This window comes from Octopus bimaculoides, chromosome 1 (assembly GCF_001194135.2).
Source record: "Octopus bimaculoides isolate UCB-OBI-ISO-001 chromosome 1, ASM119413v2, whole genome shotgun sequence".
Lineage (NCBI taxonomy): Eukaryota > Metazoa > Mollusca > Cephalopoda > Octopoda > Octopodidae > Octopus > Octopus bimaculoides.
The window spans coordinates 19,838,542-19,861,553 of record NC_068981.1 but is presented as its reverse complement, the minus strand read 5'-3'; the positions used below and the strand labels follow the sequence as shown (position 1 = coordinate 19,861,553).

Genomic DNA, 23,012 nt, shown 5'->3' with positions numbered 1-23,012 from the left:
TACTTCACATGATAATTATTAATGAATGTCACTGTCATACAAACTGTGTTCTTCATTTTCAATCTTCCATGAAAACAATGACTGGTCATGGAGAAATATTACCTTACTTCGAAACAAGTGAGGGTTGGCAATGGAAAGGGCATCTGGCTGTAGTAAATCTACCTAAAAAAAAATCTGTCTAATGCATGTGAGCATAGAAAAGTGGATGTTAAAGCAATGATGATGAGGATGTTTATGATGATGATGACGATGATGATGATGATGACGATGATGATGATGACGATGATGATGATGACGATAATATGTATTTCTTAACAGGAAAAAAAGACTGTTTTTTGGTAATCAGTATGGTTTTGGAATAACCAGCAACAAACAAGCTGCTATAATTTTCTCATTCAATTATGACAATGAATGAACACAGATGTGTTCTTCTAAAAACAATTAATATATCTTCAGCTGTTGGTTAATTATATTTGCTTTTCCTACAAAATATTAGATAGATATTTACAGCAGAGGGAGCAAAATGTACCCATATTTCCAAAGATTATTGGTTTACATTGGTTTTCAGCCTCCAACCTAAACAGTGTTAACAAAGAGAAATGAAACAAAATCATGTCTTAAAATTAACAATCTCTACTGATATCAATGATGGTGTATTTTCCTCTTTTGCACTTACTTTTGTCATTAGCATTTCCAGAAGATAATTATTCCCCAAAAAAGATTCCAGTTGGTGGATCCCCTTTATGCTGTATCCATAATCCTCATTTACTACTAAAACTATAACTGGTGCTGCTCTAAAGTGCAAAAGCATTTGTGCTGATCACAAGTACTCAAGCTGTGACCATCCTGTCTCTTTTTTAGACAATGTACACCATATTTTACAGAGCACTCTTCCCCTTTTAAGACAGAGGTGTGTGATTTGAGGGAGGTTTAGCTCTATTTCTAGCAACCAGAGCCACAACACACAAGCTTCTTTGCTTTATGTTGATCTACTGGTTGTGTGTTTTATAAAGATCACAGCCTCAGTATTTTATAAAGATCAAGTTCAACTCAACCTCATGGGAAATAGTATCTTCATTAAGAGGAGGATGTTTCAACACTGGGACAACAATCCATTCCTGTAAAACAGACAATTCTCTTGAAATCTATGATAATATATGTCAAGGGACAAAGAAACTGTGAGATATCTAGAAGAAAATGAAACAGTTGATATAAAACCTTCATTATGAAAGCATTTGGTATATTGGGATTATTTTGAAAACAGTTAGATAAAATACATTACTTTGAGAAAATCATCATCAACACCACCACCGCCACCACCATCACTACCACAACCACAACCACAACCACCATCAACATCATTTTAACATCCACTTTTCTATGCTTGCATGGGTCAGATGAAATTCCACTGTGGCAGATTTTATGGCCAGATGCTCTTCCTGTCACCAACCCTCATCTGTTCCTACCTAGGTCAGCTCTGTGCAAGCATGTAATCCAACCATGACATTCTCCTTTAAAAAATTTTCTAGGTATAGTGTACCCTAACTAAATTACCTGATGCATCCACTTTTTCTTTTGGGTAGTAAAAATGATTTAAAGGGAATTTAGCTGCTATTTTTAGTAAATCAAGCAAACACAGGTAGCCTTCTCTCTTGGCATGTTCTCATTTTATAGATCTCACATGCCAGGACAAATATTTTTATTCCTCCATATAAAACACAAAATCTGAAAACAATCAAGACCTTTGCACTAACATATTTGGCAAACAAACTTTCCTGTCTTTCAGTCAATATAATCATTAAACAGCTTGAAACACTATTCAGCTATTTAATATAGATATCTTTCATTTTAGAGATATAAGATATTAGGTAGATGAGAATCAATATCAGATCACAACTAAACAAACTTCAATTTCAAAGATGAACATATAGTTTACTTCATTAAATTTCTCTAATTCATTAGTTTTCTCTAATTGCCATTTGTTTCAAGTTTGAATTAAACACAGAGTATTAAAAACTACACTAGTTGTACTCCAATAGAATAAATAATACTTTCCACCTTTATTTACCAAATTTATAAGTGTGTATGTGTGTGTGTGTGTGTGTGTGTGTGTGTGTGTGTGTGTGTGTGTGTGTGTGTGTGTGTGCGTGCGTGTGTGTGCCTCACTCAACATGTATGTATCTGAATTTCTCTTAATGTGTGCACACGAGGGGCACATGTATGAGAGTGTGTCTTAATATGTATGTATGTGTGTGTGTGCATCTTTCTTTCTCTCAATGTGTATATATTGGGGGGAGGGCACGTGTATATGAGTGTGTGATTATGCTTCTGTGTTCGTAACCTCTCAACACAATGCTCGTATATAAGAAACAAAACTTTATATATTAAAATATCCAACTGAGATTTTAAAATAAGATTGTGAACTTTCATCCTTATCATCATTAGTTAAAACTCCATTCTTCAGTTCCCTCTAATGAATTGTGTAACAAGTAATAAATGACACTTTTAACAAGATCATAATTTCATTAGTTATGAAGACAATCAGAGTTCTGAGAATGATTTCTTCAAACAATTGGTTGTTCTGTCAGGGAATATTCTCAACAACAAAGATATTTTTGTCAAAAGAATTATTCTATTTGTGATGAACATAAATTAATAAATTAAATACAAGAGAAAAAATATGACTTGTTAAGAAGAGTTGAATTTTCAAAGATCAGATGTCTTTTTCATTTTTTTGGTTTTTCTCAGAAATTATTACAAATTACAAATTAATTTAATTTCACTATTTTAAAATATTGTTCATCAATGACAACTTTAATAGGATGTTTAAAAATCTGGTTTGTTTGTGTTTTCTATAAATTACTATAAATTGATGAAAGTCAACTGCCATTTAAAATATATTTTATATAAAAAATGACAATGAATTACTCATTAGCAGAGGACGCTAGGGGTACCTGTCACATGTTACTAGATTTATGTTTTAATTAGCATAAAGGCTTCATAAATATGTGAGGACTTAACGTTTTATAAGTATTTTGAAGTTTAATACAAGTGTATTTATTAAAGTGAGTAAAGTAACAGCAATCAGTTGATAAACTTGAATGTCTTGACAGCAAATTTCTTTGGCTGCCTGTGGAAACTAGTCTGTAGATATTAATGAGAAGTGAAACCAAAAGCCCCAGAAAATAAATATTCCTGAAATACAAGCTACTCTATTTCTAAAGAGTAAATCACTGAAACAGAAGAAGAACTACGTGAGTGCTTAATTAGATCTGCATACTATATATTATGTCTAATTTAGCCAATTCCTGACTGTATCATCTAGCTTTTGGCTACAGACTTTACCAAAGTAATTAATCAAAGATCAATAAAGCCTTCCGGTTATATTCATTACATCAGCTTTCTGACTATTAACTGTAGCTAATCAAAGCTGGACCCACATGTGGATTCATATTATAGAAAGGCATCGCTCAACATTTTTATCATTCACCTAACATATAGACTATTGTTTTCTTGACACTGTAATATATTCCCTGACTTTTCATATACTGTACTATCATCATGCTTTACTTTCACTTTCACTTTTCGATTTCTATCGTACAACCTTGTACTTAGCAACTGGCTTCTCTAACTCAACCATCATAACTACCATCCACCACCACCACTGCCGCCACTACCACCACTACAACCTTCCTCTTCATCATCATCACTATTGTTATCATCATCGATTGCCATCATCATTGTCATTATTATTGATTACCATCATCATCACCATCAATCACCATCATTATCATCAATTATCAGTCATTGCCGTCGTCATCATTATCAATTATTGTCAATTTCGTCATCACTGTCATCAGTGTCGTCATCATAACCATTGTCATCATCATCAATTATCAATCACTGATGTCGTCATCACTGTCATCATCATTATCATCAACAACAACACAACCATTGTTAATTATTGCTGTCTGCTTCCTTGCAGCTTTCTTCATCATCAATTCAATTCCTATTATCAATGTTTGTAAACTGACTTACACATATTCTTCAAAAGTAAGAAACCATTAAAATACCATTCATTCAAACTTCAGGATGTTGTAGCAGAGCTGAAGGAATGGCTGGTGGATCAACTGATTCTATTTGCTGCCTCATATTTCTGAGTTCAAATTCAGTTGGAATTTTTAAATATGTGTAAGTCAAAAGCGGAGCAGCAGTCAGTACCCATGATCATTGTAGGTCCTCCCAGACTGGTGAGGCAGTTGTAGTTGATGTTCAGATTTTAAAAAGCAAAACAAAAACATCACCATCATCGTTTTAACATCTGCTTTTCTATGCTTGCATGGGTCGAATGGAATTTGTTTAAGTGGATTTTCTATGGCCGGATACCCTTTTTGTCACCAACCCTTGCCTGTTTCAAAGTAAAGTAATTTTTCCCCATGACTACATTTCCATGGAAGATAGGAAATGACACTTCTTGCATGATGCAGGCACAACTACCACAATTATCACATGATGTCAAAGCAAGGAGACAACAATACACACACATATATGCATGTATATATGTGCATTTAGTAATTATGAGATATATACTGACATTTATAATAAAAGAGATTTCGGTTTCCAAGTAGCTTCAGTGCCATGGTTCAGTAGTTAAATTCCTTCTTTTATAGGCTATGATGTTTTTTCAGGCCAGATTATCAGGTATGGTACAATTATAAATAACACTAATAGATTTTTAGAAAGAATAAAAAAACTGTTAAAAAATTTAGTAGAACAAGGGTATAGATATGGTAAATTAGTTAAACTGCTTAATCACTGTTTAGGTGGGAGACTGGAAATTTTAAATAAATATGGTGCAATATCTAGCTTTCAACTTAGTAAATATTTGTAAACATCTAATGATTTGGATTGTAGGGTGTCCATATTTGGACTGTTTACAAGTCACTCTAATTGCGTACTATGTCACCAAAATAGTTAAAGACATCTGAGAAAGTAGTGGACTACGCACCACGCCACCAAATAGTTAAAATCTCTTGAGAAAATAGTTGACTTGAACCTTGTGTGTCCAGATAGCAGGTAATTGGTAATACTTTATATTTTATATTATCTTTTAAACAGTTATATATTTAGCTTTAATCGTAACAAGATTTTTAATAATAATTTTTAATTATAGGAATTCTTTTATTAGTTTCTAAATTAATAAGGATATTTTAGTATTATCTATTAGATTACTGGTATAAGTTTAACATTAAAGTATGTAAGGATAACAAATATTTAATACATAAGAAGTGTTTTAATTATTAACTTTTGGGTTATGAAATAGTGTAATTCACTTTGAATTGGTTATATTATTAGTTAAGTTCAATCGAGTTGGCTTTGTTTCGGAAAGAATACAATATGAAAGCTTTCACCTTTATATTAATAACTATGAAAGACTGGTGGGAATATTATCTGTATGGACTTCAAGGGCTAGGTTTCTATTTAGTTAGATAATTTAGGAATTAGTTATAGGTTTACTTATAGAATTATTATTTTAGCGATAGTTTTTGTACATAGGGTAAATGTGGTTTCTTTGTTGTAGTTTAATTAACAATGCTAGTGCTTAATCCTACCTAGAATTAAGATTGAATAAATGTGGTGACATCAAAGGTATGTTTGTTCCCAAACAACACTAATTTTAGTGTTGTTGACACCACCAGATTGAGTAGTACTGCCCAGGTGTTGAAACCATAGTGAAATCCATGGGGCAGCTGATGATGGAGGCATGTTGGATTGTTGGTATGACTGTTATTGTATGTGCGGAATAGTTTTATAAGACATCCATTAGACATATATATTTACACACACACACACACACAGATATGAACACAGCAATAAGGAAGAGTATGGGAAACATAATCAAACCTTAGAGTACACGAGAGCTGATAAAATATAAATGAGAGAGAGAGAGAGAGAGAGAGAGAGAGAGAGAGAGAGAGAGAGAGAGAGAGAGAGAGAGAGAGAGAGAGAGAGAGAGAGAGAGAGAGAGAGAGGCAGATAGACAGACAGATAGACAACATTCTACGATGGTGCAATATGATAAGAAACTTATAGCCTAAGAGAAATAGTAGTCTGTTTGAGGACCAAAGAAAAAGGCTGGCTGCTTTTGGGGGCTAAAATTCCTCAGAAGAGCTTTCCATGAGGTAACTCTCTACTATAGGTGCAGGTGTGGCTTTGTGGTATAAACGCTTGCTTCCCAACCACATGGTTTCAGGTTCAGTTCCAAAGCATGGCACCTTTGGCAAGTGTCTTCTACTATAGCCTTAGGCTGACCAAAGCCTTGTGAGTGGATTTGGTAGATAGAAACTGAAAGAAGCCCATCATATATATATATGCATGTATGTATGTGTGTCTTTGTGTTGGTGTTTTTCCCCCACACCACTTGATTACTAACTCGTGTTGGTGTATTTACATCTCCAGAACTTAGTGGTTTAGTAAAAGAAACCAATGGAATAAGTATCAGGCTTTAAAAAAATAAGATCTGGAGTCAATTCATATGACTAAAATTTCTTTAAGATGGTGCCCCAGTTTGGTCGCAATCTAACGACTAAAGCAAGAGAAAGATAAAAGATATAAAGACAGTGATGAGACTGATGACATGGAGAAGAGGAACTTGGAGTTGGACAAGACATACAGTAAGCAGTAGGATGCAAAGCAGGAATCATATGTAGAAGGCTTCTCCATAGGAATGATGCTAACAAACTGAAACTGGCTGAAGGGTGGTGGATAGAAGAATTCCATAGACTTATTAAAGACTGTCTTGGCAAGGAATCTGCTTTGAGAGTTACATCATACACATAAATGTCTTTGCTTTGTCTGATAGATATTTTGATGGTAAGTAAAATTTCAATAGATTTCATTACAAACTGTATTGTTGATATCTATAAAAACTTCAGTTGAAGTTTTTCACAGAGAGTGAATGGAAACATGCCATGCTGTTATAATTCAACCAATTCTGAGTCAAATATTTAGTTAAAAATCACAGTTGTTTGCATCTTTAGGCATCAGAACCACCATCTTGGCTGGGGTAGTGGTGGTCTTTTGAGTTGGGGAAGGGGTATATTTAGAAGAAGCTTATAACAACAACATTATTCCACTTGAATTTCTTCAAGAGGTTATCTGCTCACTGTCACAAGAGATTAGTCAGGCATTTTAGTACAGAATGTGGGATGGTGTGGTGAGTGATGGACTGACAGGTGTAGCATGTCTTTTGACACATGATAGAGTCTGGAACTGAGGAATGAAGGAATAGAAGAAAAAAATCTTTGGTAGTAACTGATAACAAAAGGGAAAATATTAGAACATGGTTAATGGCAGACTGTTAGAAGTTTTTTATCTTTCTAATAATTTATTTAACTATTGAATTATTTTCTTTTTGTTACCAGTCTCAACATCACCCTCATCTTACTTTCTTGGTTGCCCTCTCTTACCTCAAATCAGTCCAATAATTGACATCCATCTGTTAGTACTGATTTTTCCTTATCTAAACTACAGTTTAATCTTTCTGTAGAACTCACAACATAAGCCACTCAACTATCAATATTTTTTTATTACAAGTTCTTACAACAGCAGCCCACTCCACCTGTTCTGGGTAACAATTTCAGGGTCTTTCTTGCTCTATTTAAATTTTATTTTGATATTTTTTTTTTATCTTCATCACATATGGGTTTAAAGCCCTCAAAACTGTTTTCCTTTCTTTTGTAAGATAAAGTTAATGTTACAGTGAAACGTGCTTTCCATGAGGGAAGACAGAAACTATAACACAAATTATAGCACTATCAGCTTAACAACACACAAGGAAGATGAAGGGAAGTAAATACCAAATAGAAACAGACATCTTTCTCACACATTTCGCAAGAATACCAGAATCAAGATGAGTTAATGAAAGAAAAGAGACCAAGGAGGTAGCCTTTCACTGCTAATGAAGATGCTGGAAATAGCAGCCAAATTTCTTACAAATAACACATCTATTTCTTTTTTTAAGGGAACATTAGGCAGTGTAGTCTGAGATACATTATCCCTGGAAAACCTGAGTATATATATAGAGCCAAGGGGCTACCGGATAGCAATGATACAGAGGAACAAGGCTGTGAGGACAGGAATGGGGAGTGAGAGCTAAGCATAGTGTATGAAGGAGGAAATGTGAAGAAGAGAAGCATGATTTGTTGGGGTAGGGTGTGTGAAAAGTTTTCTTGTTACATGTGGGTGGAACACACACGTCAGTGGGGGAGCTAACAGATAGCAATAATACAGTGAGGCAGGGAATGTGGGTGGAACACACAGGTGGGGGGTGGGGGCTAGCAGAGAGCAATGATACAGTGGCAGTGCATGAAGTGGAAATGTGAAGAAGAGATGTAAAGATGTAGTTTGGTTTGTTGTGGTAGAGTGTATGAGAAGTTTCCTTGTTAAGTGTGGGTGGGACACACAGTGCTTCTAGACGTGGGCGGGTCTTCTCAAGAACTTCATATCGCCAGACATCTCAGTCCATTGTCATTTCCTCTGTGAGGCCCGAAATCCTGAGATTGGTCCTTTCCACTTCATGCCATGTCTTCCTGGGCCTCCCTCTTCTGCAGGTGCCATCCACTTTCAGTAATCAGCACTTCTTTATGCAGCTGTCCTCATTCATATGCATCATATGTCCAAACCACCGTAGTCTTCTCTCTTGCATACTACATTCGATTCCTCTTATGCCTGTGGCCCTGGCAACTAGATACTGAAAGAAATAGGGGAATCCTAGATTCATTGACTAAGTCACATTTGAATAGTAATAATAATAATAACTTAGCTGTTGATTCAAGAAAGAGCAAGAGAGCAAGTTATTGATTCATGAACAGTAGCAAAGAAATGGAACAATATTTGGGAATGTATTTTAAATATATAGCGGACGTTGAAAATGGATGTTGAATACAGGCCTTGTGCAAACTAAGTTTATGTACCACATAGCTAGACAGGCTCAGAAGAAAAGCCGTATTATTTAATAATTATTATTATTATCATTAAAATATTAATACTAAATTAATATACATGTACATTTTAATCGTTAAATTTATCGCATAAGCATTTTGTAACAAGAGGGGAGAGCCTGACTGAAATTGAAATGAAATTACATGTGGCCCTGGCAACTAGATATTGAAAGAAATGTGGAAAACCTAGATTCATTGACTAAGTCACATTTGAATAATAATTACAATAAATTTTGATTCAAGAGAGAGCAAGCGAGCAGGTTGTTGATTACACACGCCATATATATACATATATATTGAATATGTGTGTGTGTGTGTGTGTGTGTGTGTGTGTGTGTGTGTGTGTGTCTGTGTGTCTGTGCATGCCTGCTTGCACATGTACATGTGTCTACTAATACAATGAAACCTGTACCATGGTTTCATGCAGTGATGCTAAGCAGATACTACCAAACCTCCCTGGATGTGAAGCAGATAGATAATTTTACTTTCAATCCACTGAAGAATGCTGATACGTATTGGACACCTGCACAAAATCATAGTACAAATTTAACTATACAGCTATCTACGTACACAAACACACACATAATGGTATCTACACAGCTTACCGCAAGCGCATATTGCCTATGTATTTAAGTGTTTATGGATGTAGATATTCACACATTTACTATGTATGTATATGTAAATGCATTTAAATATGAACACATGAATTTGTATCACTCTACATATGTGTGTGTGTATGTGTGTGTGTGTGTGTGTGTGTGTGTGTGTGTGTGTGTGTGTGTGTGTATCAACTGATACTGAAAACAATGGGGATCTAGCAGGCAGTGCATATGAATATAATTTATATCTCAATTTTATTCATATTCTTTGCTGTTATTTCATTTATTTTCTCTCTGGCTAATTACCTCTATTAAAACATTACCACATGTTGCATGTGCTATGCAGCATACATGCAAAATTAAGAAAACTTATAAATTTCTTTGGGTTCTTTTTGCTTTTAAATGAACATGATTGTATTTAGGAAACATAAATAGAAGAGTTTCAAATGTGGTTTTAATAATTCTTAAGAAATAGCTATTCAAATTTATTAAGGATAAACATAAGGCTTTAAAAAGTGGTATGAATAATAATATGGCTGCTTTTCTTTACAAAATATAAATGCAAACTTCAATAAATTAGAAGGAATGCAACTTACAAATAGAATTTTATGTCAATATCGATCTAGTCTTTGCCAACATTAAAAAACAAGACATTGATCAGTGATCAATCGTGATTATTTAATTAGCTATTAGTTCGTTTATTTAATGAGGAGACACTGAATACTGAATTACACTATTCCAGCAAAATAAGAGCTATATATTTTCCTACCTTTGTGTTAGAGAAGAAGCTGACTGATGAGAAATTAATCTTGTGTTTATTCTAGATACTATATATTAAAATTCAAGTCTGTTGGATATACCAAATAGTTTATCACTCATTTATTTACTCCACTCTTTTACTGATTCCATCCAACTAGAGGCCATGCTGGGGCACAGAAAATTAAACAATTCCTGGTTATATACATTAATACCTCAGTTCTGTCTTCTATTAACATCAAATCTGAAATTACACATTATTACATACAAGTCTTTTACATACATTTGTTGATTGTACAAAACAAAAATATACATGTTCTATTTGTGGTAAATACAGCTGGGTTTTATTTTTAACAGGCCTCAACGGAATTTGCAGAAAAATTCTTGAAGTGTAATAGAAGATGGTTGAAAACACTCATTATGTATTCTGATCTATCTTACAGCTTCTTGCCTTGAAAATTTGTTAAATTAAAATTTTACATTATTTTCCCCAAAAATAGTGATATATTTGAAACTGTTCTATTTACATTTCCTAAACACAATCCTGTCCTTTGAAAGGTAAAAGAAAAAAAAAATAACTTAAGAAAATATAATGTCAGTATTGAAAAATGGACATAAAATGCTGGCAACATTGATATTGAAATGTGTGTGCATGCACACACCCACCTAATATATACATACATATATATATATATATGCAAAAGAGAGAGACAGAGAGAGACAGACAGAGACAGAGCATGGTTAAGTATATGTTTTGGACAGCATAAATCATGCTATGAAGATAAGAGGAGGAGAAGGAGCTGAAAATATCTGTAGTTTTCTGTAGTTAATGGTGTGATATATTTGGTAGGAAGTATAGCAGTGAAGTCTGATGCAAGCTACTAAAACTGATGTACAATAGATAATAGTGGGAGCTAATATGGTACTTAGTGCAGATAAGACATTAAGAATAACAAGAAATAGATTTAATTAGCAATAAATACAAGATTACAACTTGGAAGATATCTAATTAATAATAGTGAGTAAAAATATGAACGCTGTGTCTAAGAATATAAATAACAAGCAAGCAGATTCTCTTCATATAATTTCACATTTTCAATGTCTATCTCTCAATCCATCTATTTTTCTATCTCACTGTTTCAGTCATTCTCTCTCTCTCTCTCTTTCTCTCTCTCTCTCTCTCTCTCTCTTTCTCTCTCTCTCTCTACACACACAAACCCGCATGCATATAAAGTCAATGATTTGTTCCATAGCATTATGGATTCACTTCAAAGATATGCTCTGAATAGCTAAGGGAATGAATTATCAACATGGATGGCGTTTTGGATGGCCAGAGTGCTTAGGGTGGGGTTTGGGGTAGAAAGTAATAAGAGTAAATGATAAGAGAAGGAAACAACAATATGTTTGGTTAGTTTGGTCGGAGATGGTAATCACTTCATCCACTCTGAAAAAAACAAAAAAAAACAGACAAAATATTATGTGTGTGTGTGTGTGTGTGTGTGTGTGTGTGTGTGTGTGTGTGTGTGTGTGTGTGTGTGTGTGTGTGTGTGTGTGTGTGTGTGTGTGTGTGTGTGTGTGTGTTTATATATCTATATATATATATAATCCATGCCAACTTCAAACTCTACAAGTGGCAACACCTTGAATAAAGCTGCATGGATACCTTTTTAATCAAGAGGAAATATGAATGCAGCCAAACCAACAAGATGCAAATAAACACTAACAAGATATCCATGCAGCAGAAGCATATGTTGGACAGAGGCTTAAAGAGAATATACTGTATAAAAGACTGTAATAATGAAAATTGTGTTGATATATATTTCTCCATCTTTATTTACCCTCCGTAAACTGTTTATAATCCAATGAAGCAAACTCAGGATTTACCTTAAATAATTACAAGTTATTCTATATCATTCGATGATGTTAGCCTGAACTTGGATTATACTAGAGTGCTTGAACAATACCCATCTCTGGATAAATTACCCCTATCTATTCACGTTATATATATATGAATTATACATGTCTCTCATCAAGAATAATGTATGAATGTCCAGTTAATTGTTTAACTGAATGAGTGACATTGAGTCTCTTACAAATGTGTACTCCTGACATAATTCTGAAATAGAATTAGTGTTATGCAGAGTGACAGGGATGGATTTAAATCACAAGTATTGCCTATCTGAAAGGCTTCTAAGCAGTTTCAATCTTCCCAGTTTCACTCAAAAGGATAACTTATGAGCTATGGATCTTCATAGTTTGAGTGAAGATATTGATAGAGTTGCAGTGCTGTGTAAGAGCAATCTCGTTGTACTTCAAATATTATTCATCGCTTAAAAACTGCTTTAGAACAGCTGTGAGAGAAGCTGTTGGTGAAATTAGAGTTGTATGAGTTGAATTTGTTAGTTTTGGTAGTGCATGGGTTGTAAAGGGATATGCCAAAGAGGTTTGTTTCAGTCACCTACCTTACTGTTTCTGATGTGTCAATATATCCAGTTCCAGATATAGTTAACATAGAAATTTACAGTAATTCCAACCAATTAGTTGACTTGAAGGGCCATAGGGCTTGGAAGGTGGGATGAAACAATTCAAAGTATATAGGTGTGTAATTATAAATCAGCAGTCAGACAACTTAATTGAAAAAACAGTTACGGTTAGTTACAGGCTAGCTTTAGGAGTGAGACACAAATCAAAGGCATTTGAGCAGTCTGTATATGTTTAACCCTTGTAGCTCCAATAAAATCACTGTATATCACCAGTTAGGGATGGGTGTGGGGGATCAAATGAAGAGCTGAGGGTTGTGAATGAGTCAATTCTATATTAACAGCCTGAGTAGTGGATGAGTCTGAGAGCTGAGCTTCTATCATCATCATAATTGTCATCACCACCATCCTTGTCACTATCATCACTACACCATCATAACTACCACTCCGTATTCTCAACATTATTATCACTGTTATCAACAGAAGTAGTGGTGTCTTTTGAAAATAGTTTGTTACCCCAAATCCAGTAAGTTTGTAAATTTCATGCAAATAAGCTCCATAAAGCAGAGAACCCTAACAACAAGAACACCACCACCATCACCACCACCAAGAATTCTTCACTTTCTGGCATTTTACACGGACTATTTTACTACATAGTTGGATTAAAATATGTTAATTGATGCAACATGTTTGTGTTTTATCATCATGTTGACAGCATGGAGAAAAAACACGATTCTGTTTGCAATGATTACTTCCTCATTCCTAAACAGTCAATGCGACATTTTACATCATTTGATCACATATTATCATCACTGTTGTCATGACCCTACACCATCCTCATCAATATCCAACATATCTCAGAATACTACACAATAATGATATATTTCTTAAAGATTACCATATAGTAAATTAAACATGAGACAGATGTCCTTATGAAGAAAGAATATACAAAATATCTGGGAAAACACGGCTGAATGTTTATTAATAAGAGATGCCTAAAAATGTACTAAAATTTTTGGAATAGCTGAATAATTCCTTTAGGTAAAATTAACAAACAATCTAAAGTTAAAAAGAAAATATATAAGCTCTCCTACAACAACATGGAATAACAAATGAAAATCAGAAATCAGAAAGTCTAATTATCAGTGACCAGAATAATTAACAGCACATAATTAGACACCAACAATAATGACTGCATTTAAATATGCAGATAAACATGATTGTGATCATCATCAACATCAGTATTTTAATATTAGTATTAGTATTTCCTGGCTATGAATTGCTGAAGCCTTCAGTAAAATTCCTAATACACGTACAAGCTGTGTTATTTCATCTTTGAGACCCACAGTTCTTAGATCTCACCTCACCACTTCTCTCACAAAATATTTCTTTGTCTATCATCTATTTCTAATTCAAATAACCTCCATCATCAATCTCATGGTACTTTCACTCTCAGCATGTTTTCTCTGTTCTAGTTATATCTCCAACAAGCATACTTGCATTATCTACATACATCAGCCAATGTTTTTCATATCAAGCAGACTTTGTAAATACTCTGTAAAAATGGAGCTCTGCTGGCTTCAACAATGAATATACAGTTGTTTACAGTTGTTTGATCACATGAATAACCTTCTCATTGAATTAACTTTTAAGTGGCTACAAAAATGTACACTCATAACATAATCAGCAGGCAGATTAGCATGCTATTATGTATGACAAAACTGTACCCTTGAATTACAGGTAAATCCATATGAGGGGCTTCTGCACAGCTTACATCTACCCAATTTCACAAGGTTTAAGCTGCACCTACGTTATGATAAGAGACATTTGCTCAAGATGTCATGTAATGAGATAGAATCCAGGACCTCATGATTGTGAAGCAAACATCTTAACCATTCAGCCATGCTGCATCCATGAATCCCTTATATTGATATAAAATACATTTAATAACAAGATATTTACATCATAACATCACAGAGAATGAGATGTAAGAAATTAACCATTACCTCACAAGTGAAATTGGAAGATATTTCTCTGAGTTGTAATAAAAGATGGTAAACATTTTTCTTAAATCTCTGATTAATACAGATTTAAGTGGATGAGAAATAAACCTTGCCTTGGGTAGGACAATAGTCTATCGTAGTGGCTTCCTCATCAGTTCATCCAGCAAATCTACAATGAAAGAGCTCTTCTCTGACTATCCAGCATTGTCTTTTACACATGGTATATATCTGACAGCGTGGAGGCGCAATGGCCCAGTGGTTAGGGCAGCAGACTCCGGTCATAGGATCGTGGTTTTGATTCCCAGACCGGGCGTTGTGAGTGTTTATTGAGCGAAAACACCTAAAGCTCCATGAGGCTCCGTCAGGGGATGTTGACAAACCCTGCTGTACTCTTTCACCACAACTTTCTCTCACTCTTACTTCCTGTTTCTGTTGTGCCTGTAATTCAAAGGATCAGCCTTGTCACACTGTGTCACGCTGAATATCCCCGAGAACTACATTAAGGGTACACGTGTCTGTGGAGTGCTCAGCCACTTGCACGTTAATTTCACAAGCAGGCTGTTCCGTTAATCGGATCAACTGGAACCCTCGACGTTGTAAGCGACGGAGTGCCAACGACAACAACATATCTGACAGCAGATCAAATGAGTCTTTCTTTTTTAAACATTGCAGGATATGATGTTAAAGAAATATGGCTACTATTTCTAGAGAACCCTTTGTTTGCTAATTATGTTTGGTTGATTGATTAGCTGGTTTTGTCTGCTGTTGTTTTTATACCTAAATTTGCTTGACTATCAAACACACACATGTACATATCATGCATACATTTGGACTCATACGCACACATAAATGCACAGACACAAATACAAGTATTCAGACACACAAACACACACAAGATCCATGCAAACAGTGAATACATGCACTCATGCAGACTTGCACACATACATATGAAATACAGATATTAACAAACACACACACAGTACTGTGTGTGTCATATATTAAAACAAAACATAGATTGTGTATCATAACTGTGGAAAATATTTTAATTTATCGATCTAAACTTTATTAATATAGATTTATAACAGTGGAACAATGTTCAACAGTGTGTTACATGTTTTTGAGTTTGTGAGTTTGGAATTAAAAAAAAAAAGGTAGCCATAGAAATTAAATTTTCTAAATTAATTAATATTAATTCTATAAATTTCAGGCTTAAGTTATAAGAAAATACATTTTTCCTAATTGTTATTTAATAATACTACAAAATTTCTCACTGCAAAAATTACCAGAAATTACACATTTATTGGTATTTAAGAAAATTGCCTTTAGCTAGAAATAGCAGTTGTTTTGTTAGTGTTGTTATTATTACTGAATTAAACTCTCAGTAATATTATGTTATTACATGATAAAGATATCAAGATCTCACCGAGAGCTGTGTTATTAAGGTAAGTATAAATGTACATACTTTACCTTCCTTCTTTCTGGGGGCCAATAAAATAAGAAATGAATATAGGGTGGGTACTGATAAAATTGTTAGAGAGCAGGAGAAAATGCTTTGTAATATATGTTCTGGTTCTTCATGTTTTGAGTCAATCTGTGATGACACTGGAATCAAGCACTACTGCTGGTGCTTGCCTTTTCTTTCGGTAGTATCAATGGTATGGAGAGAAGAGATTTGCTGCATGTGTAACTGTAGGTCTGCAATAGAAATATCTTATCCTGGCGTGCACCTTAGAATTAGTTGTGAGCAAGAGCAAAAATGATCTCAGAAAAGTACTAAGTATCAATGAAGGTCAACTGAACAGTCTATTATACAAGACTTTTGATCTGGGAACTATAGCAACTCACAGAAATCTCTAACTTGGTAGTCTCACTTGAGGGATATAGTTAGTTCAGGATAGATCCTTTAGGCACAGAAGTGGTGTCAGACAAGCCTCTCCAAAATGCCATTATTGTCCAGCATCTAAGTATTGCTGACTTGTTGAGTTATGTCAAACAGCTGTTGTCAGCAAAGTTCATAGTGAGGTCTACTCTATTGTGTTCCTTTGGGTAGGGAAAGGTAAGCAGTTTTCCTCTGGTAGCAATTATGAAAGAGATTGTAAGGTGGACAAGACTGAAAGAACCAAAGACATTTTCCTCTTCAGTTAAGTTCTCATCAACGCGATCACCAGAATGCTATGGATAAATATGACAGCATATTGAATAATACTGAAGTAAAAATTGTATTCATACACCCACATGATGCAACATTACTACAAATGCATGAAGCTATACATATGACAAGAATAATGAACGATACTTAATAGAAAATGCAAGAGAAATAGCAATGGCAGCACCGCCACTGCACTACTGACATGGACATGAAACATGAGTATAAAGTTTCAGTGAATGAGAGGAAAAACAGAAGAGAATAGACAGGAGACATTAGCTTTTGGCTGAGATGGCAGTTTGCTAGCCATAAGCTGTTTAGTGGTCAAAGGGAAAACATGAGTGAATAAGGAAACAACCTAATGGCTGTAGTTCTGTGGAAATAAAAGACTAGATAAAAATTTTGGTGTTGCAGTTTAGTTCCAGGTCAGCTCTAATTGAGCCAATGTATTATCAAGGGCATTCCAGCTGTGACCCTCATCTTTTTTCTTATCTTTTGGACTACATTATACTTTGTGTGTCTTTCATAAAACAGTAGGGTATGATTTAAGGGAGATGTGGTTGTTGTTTCTAGCAGGTCAAGCAACTATGTAGAGGCTTCCTCAGTGACTCATTTTAAACAATAGAACTATGCCGTGCTACAAGTTTACTTTAGAAACAAACATGTTGTGCAGTGCTATTTATAATAAAAGATGTGAAATCGAAGTCCAACTTGCAGAGATAATAATAATGAAATGTGAAAAGGGAAGTCACCAACTTAATGTAAAGAAGAAGAAATAAAAGCTCAAGGAGAAGAAAATATGCAATCTGAAGTGCTAAAGTACATTATTCTAATCCATTATTGGAACAGACAGTTTTTTTGTTGTTTTTTTGTTTTTTTGTACAATATACTTTCTACATCTGATACTAGTTGATTCAGACTTTAATGAATAGGAAATATCTCAGAAAGAAGAAGAAAAAAAAAATATTCCATAACTGTCAATGTTGTTATCATGATGGTGCAACTAACCTTTCATTACAGATGATAAAACACAGTCACTGACTCAGCTGCGCATTAAAAACTTGGATAGTGAGAAATCTGCAGATGGTTCCGCCATTACCAAAGTTAGATAATTAGACTGAGAAGAATTATTTGGTAGCGACTATCATAGTGCAAGGAATTGTAAACTGGAAATATGGCATTTATTTCAGAATGAGAAATATTTATTTGGGATTACATTTAATGTATATAATAAACCTAATGTCTAATCTAAGGAATATGAAATTATAAAGCATGAATTTAAAAATGTCATTAATAAGATTCTGTTACTGAAACCAATATTTGTTTCGGTTTTATTTATTTTTATAGAAGTGTGTAAATAATCTTTAGCACCACTTGTAACTTCCATTATTTGTATAGAACTTTAGGACTGAGATGGGTATTAAATCTTTAGATGCCAACCTTACTTATTCTTTGATAGAAAACAACCTGCTTTAAAGAAATCATAATTAAATCTAAAAAATACTTTCCTTCATAAATTTATGCAAGAGCCTTTTTTCTTTAAAGTCATGTTCCAAACACTGACTAGATAAAGGGAAAGTTATTTATTTTATTAAATCTTTCTAAATTTTTCGTTTATTTTCAAACATACAGTCAGTGTGTTTCATTTGAAATATGACCATGAAAAAGTTAACAGAAAAAGAAGTGTGCAAAAAGATAAAGAAATTTATTGTGAAAAAAACTCAAATCACTTGTTTGAAGAATCAAAGAAATTTGAAAATTGCATGTTAAACAGACTGAAATATATAAAATATATGAAAGCATGGAGCACAAAGTTGTTTGATATCAGTTGATGTTATTTAGCTCCAGGTCAGACCTGAATGAACAGATACATGATCAAAGGCATTCCAACCATGACTATCTCACTTTTTGTTTTGTTTTGGGTATAGTTTATCTAGAACTAAATTATCCAATGTGTCATTTGCTTTTCTTTCAAGATAGAAGGAGTGATTTGGCATATATTATGGTTATTATTTCCAATGAACCAAGCAACGAAATAATCTTCCTCATTAACTTATTTAATGATATAAATATATAGGTAAATAAACAGTTAAGTATTAAGGTTAATAATATACATAGATATACATAGGAAAATATGGAGCAAAATATACAGCTAAATACATAAGTACATCTTGAGGTAAAATATACTGGTAAATATGTAGATGAATATGTAGATCAATGGTTCTTAACCTTTTTACTACCACACCTCTCCTAGGATACAAGTAAATATGTAGTTAAATAGAGTATGCCTTCACAGAGTTGTAGGAGTTCCAGCTTGGGCATTTTAGACCTGGGGGAATCCATCCCTCTATGGCTCTAATCACAGTCAATTTCTTCTAGCAGAGGAAGAGACTGATAGAGAGAAAGAGTTAGAAAAAGAAAAGAACTGACTTCAGTGTAAGACTGATATTTTACTTATTAACTTGAAAAGAATGAAAGACAAAGCTGACCGCAGTGAAATTTGAACTGTGAATGCAAACCAGCCAGAGCTAATAACTACAAAGCATTCTGTCTGAAGCTGTAATAATACAGCCAATTGGCTGCTTCTGTAATTAAATCGTCAACATTTAACAGTCACTTTTCTATGCTTGCCTGGCTCAGATGGAAATTCATGAAGCAAATTTTTCTATGGTTGGATGCCTTTCCTGTTACCAACCCCTCACCTGTTTCTAAGCAAAGTATATTTTCCATAGCATATTTTATGTGAAAGACTGGAAAGGAACAATCTCACTTGTATGACAATGATTCTCACTTACAATCAACATGTAATGTCATGACAAGGATAAACACAAAGAAAGATACATACACATATGCATGCACACACATAAAACACACATTTATAGCACACACATATATAACACATGCACATATATATGTAAGACTATGAGTTTTCATTTGTTCAGTCAACTGAACTACCAAGCTCATCGAATTAACATGTAGGTGGCTAAGCACTCCACTGGTATGTTTATCATTAACATAATTCTTAAGGGAAAATCATTGTAACACAATGAGACAAGGTCAAATCCATGCACTGAACTTCCACACAGTTCCCATCTGCATAACTTCACTCACAAAATGTGTCACCTTGAGGCTATAGAAAAAGACACTTGTCCAAGATGTCATGCAATGGAATTGAAGTCAAGACCTCATGATTGTGAAGCAAGCTTAATCATTTGGTCATATTAGACCTACAGCAAGGTTGAATGGATTTTATATCGATTTGTATGTCAGTAGGTGTATGTGTGGTTATTTATATATATATATATATATATATATATATATGTATGTATATGTATATGTATATACAAGGTGCGGTAGGTAAATTGTCACCATTTTATAATTTTAATTTCACTCGTGTGCTTTGTTTGTTTTTGATTTTGTTGACTACACAGTATAGTAGGGTTAGTTGGGTACAGTCTGTGAGAGTTAAATAGCTACTTGGCAGTTATAAGAATAGGGAGGCTGAAGCTAAACTTAATTCATCCATATCTGAAAGTAAATTATGTTTAACAGTTACACAAATTCATTCCCACTGCATTGTGCGAAAGTACATTTATATGAGTGTAGGCATCTTGAGAGTCTTTCAGAAATTCTATTAATGATCTTTCCATTGGTCTTCAGAATAGACAGGGATTCTTCAGAGCAGAGTCAGCATTTCCTGGAAATTATATTGTATGGTTTTGCATGCCTTATTATGGACCAGGTTATGCTATACTTAATTTTATCTTCCTTCAGTTGGCATACAAAATCGACCAAAGATGTTGAATGTCTCTTATTGATTCTCTTGAAGGTGGCAACATGGTTGTGATAACAATTCTTAAATGAATCAGCCATCTGCCCAATGTAAACACACGACCCTCCCCTTGTGTGCAAGGTGCATTTATATACAAGATTTGTACTCATATAAAGGTTCATCAATGGGCATTTTGATTTTTGCCTTCCATCTCTCATTTATGTATATAAATATAAATATATATATATATATATATGTATGTATGTATGTATGTATGTATGTATGTATGTATGTATGTATGTATGTATATATCATCATCATTTAACGTCTGTTTTCCATGCTGGCATGGGTTAGATGGTCTGACTAGGGGACTGACAAGCCAATAGGCTGCGCCAGGCTCCAATCTGATCTAGCAAGGTTTCTACAGCTGGATACCCTTCCTAACGCCAACCACTCTGAGAGTGTAGTGGATGCTTTTTATATGCCACCGGCATGAGAGCCAGTCAGGCGGCACTGGCATCGACCACATTTTACGTGCTACCGACACAGGAGCTAGTCAGGGAAGTGGGGAGACTGGCATCAATCACGTTTGGATGGTGCTTTTTATGTGCCACCAGCATGAAGAGCCAGTCAGGCAGCACTGGCATCGGCCAAAACTACAATTTCCAGTTTGATTTCGATCTTGATTTGCTTTTGATTTTTGATTATATAAGTATGTATGTGTATTTATATCTATCTATCTATCTATCTATCTAAGTAAACATTCAAACATATAATCAAAAGTGAAATTGAAGTTTGTCCTAAGAATATCTGAAAGCAGTAATATGATCTAGTTTGTTTGATTTTGTTAATGCTATAAACATACAACCCACCTACACACACACACACACACACACAAACATGCAATGGATACATTTTTACACACACACAGCTAGTGGCAATGATTTATAAAGTTGTTTATTAATTCCAAACTATGTACAAACAAAAATAAGTTGACACTTGTCAAAAAGAAATATATTTTAAGGTGTCCTTTACACTGAAACAGCTGATAGAATTCTTTGATAAGTAAGGAGTAAGCTTGATCTTTTTTTTTTCCCCCCCATAATCTACCTAAATATTTTCATTTTAAATGTTATCTCACTGAAAATTCAAAAATTCAGTAAATAAAGCGGGGTTAATGTTATGTAGCTATGTAAACTTTATATTACAAAATTGAGAAGGGGGTTGAGAAGAACGAGAGAAAAAGGGAGAGAAAGAGAGGGGTTGAAAAGAAAGAACGAGAGAGAAAGGTTATTTCCTTTCGTTCATTTTTAAATTTCATAGATTTTCAGATAAAATATGCAAGTGTAACGTTTTGATAAAATTCATCAAATTCCTAAAATATTGTAGCTGTGCTTCAAAAATACTCCCAACTATTCAACTGAAATTTAATATTTATTTATTAATGTCATAGTCATATAAATGATATTAGATTAAAGAAAATCATTTTTATAGTCAGTCCATAACTGGTACCTATTTATCAAGTTGAATGTAATAAAAAGATTAAATGCATTTTACCAGAACTTGTACACACGAACTTTTAACCCTTTTAATACAAACCCACCTGTGATTGCCCTTGTACCCTTAGTTCTTTGATACACCTTTTGTGTTTAAACTAATCCATATTAAAATTTTCCCTACATGTTAATTTGTGTTCCAAACACAAACTTAATAAGGTCATCTATTTCACTACATTCTTTATTATTTCAAAGTAAATTGAAATAAAGGCAGCTTTTAAACAGAAATATGGCAACAAAATGGTTAAACTGGCATCTCTTAATCTACAAACTAACTAATAACGTTCAAAATATCTTTCATGTTTTACTTGTTTCAGTTATTGGACTGTGACCATGATGGAGCACCAAGGATTTAGACAAACAAATCAACACCAGAACTTAGTTTTCAAAGTCTGGTACGTATTCCATCTGTACCTTTTGACTAGTCACTAAGTTACAATGACAAACAAATCAACACTAGTTGTGAAGCTGCGAAGGGATAAACAGAAAGATACAGACACAACACACACATGATAGGCTTACACACAGGTTCCATTTACCAAATTCACTCACAAGGTATTGGTTAACTTGGGGCTATAGTAAAAAGCACTTGTCCAAGGAGCTGCACTGTGGAACTGAACCTAAAACTTTGTGATTGCAAAATAAACTTCTGAACCATACAGCTATACCTGCACCTATATATATATATATATATATAT

The 23,012-nt window shown here is 34.0% G+C and overlaps 1 protein-coding gene across 2 annotated transcripts in view; it reads right to left on the bottom strand.

Moving 5' to 3' along the window:
* The window catches only part of LOC106873594 (low-density lipoprotein receptor-related protein 6), a 699,058-nt gene that overhangs the window by 602,508 nt on the left and 73,538 nt on the right, over nucleotides 1-23,012 (bottom strand). The gene's annotated exons all lie outside the window — the stretch shown is intronic.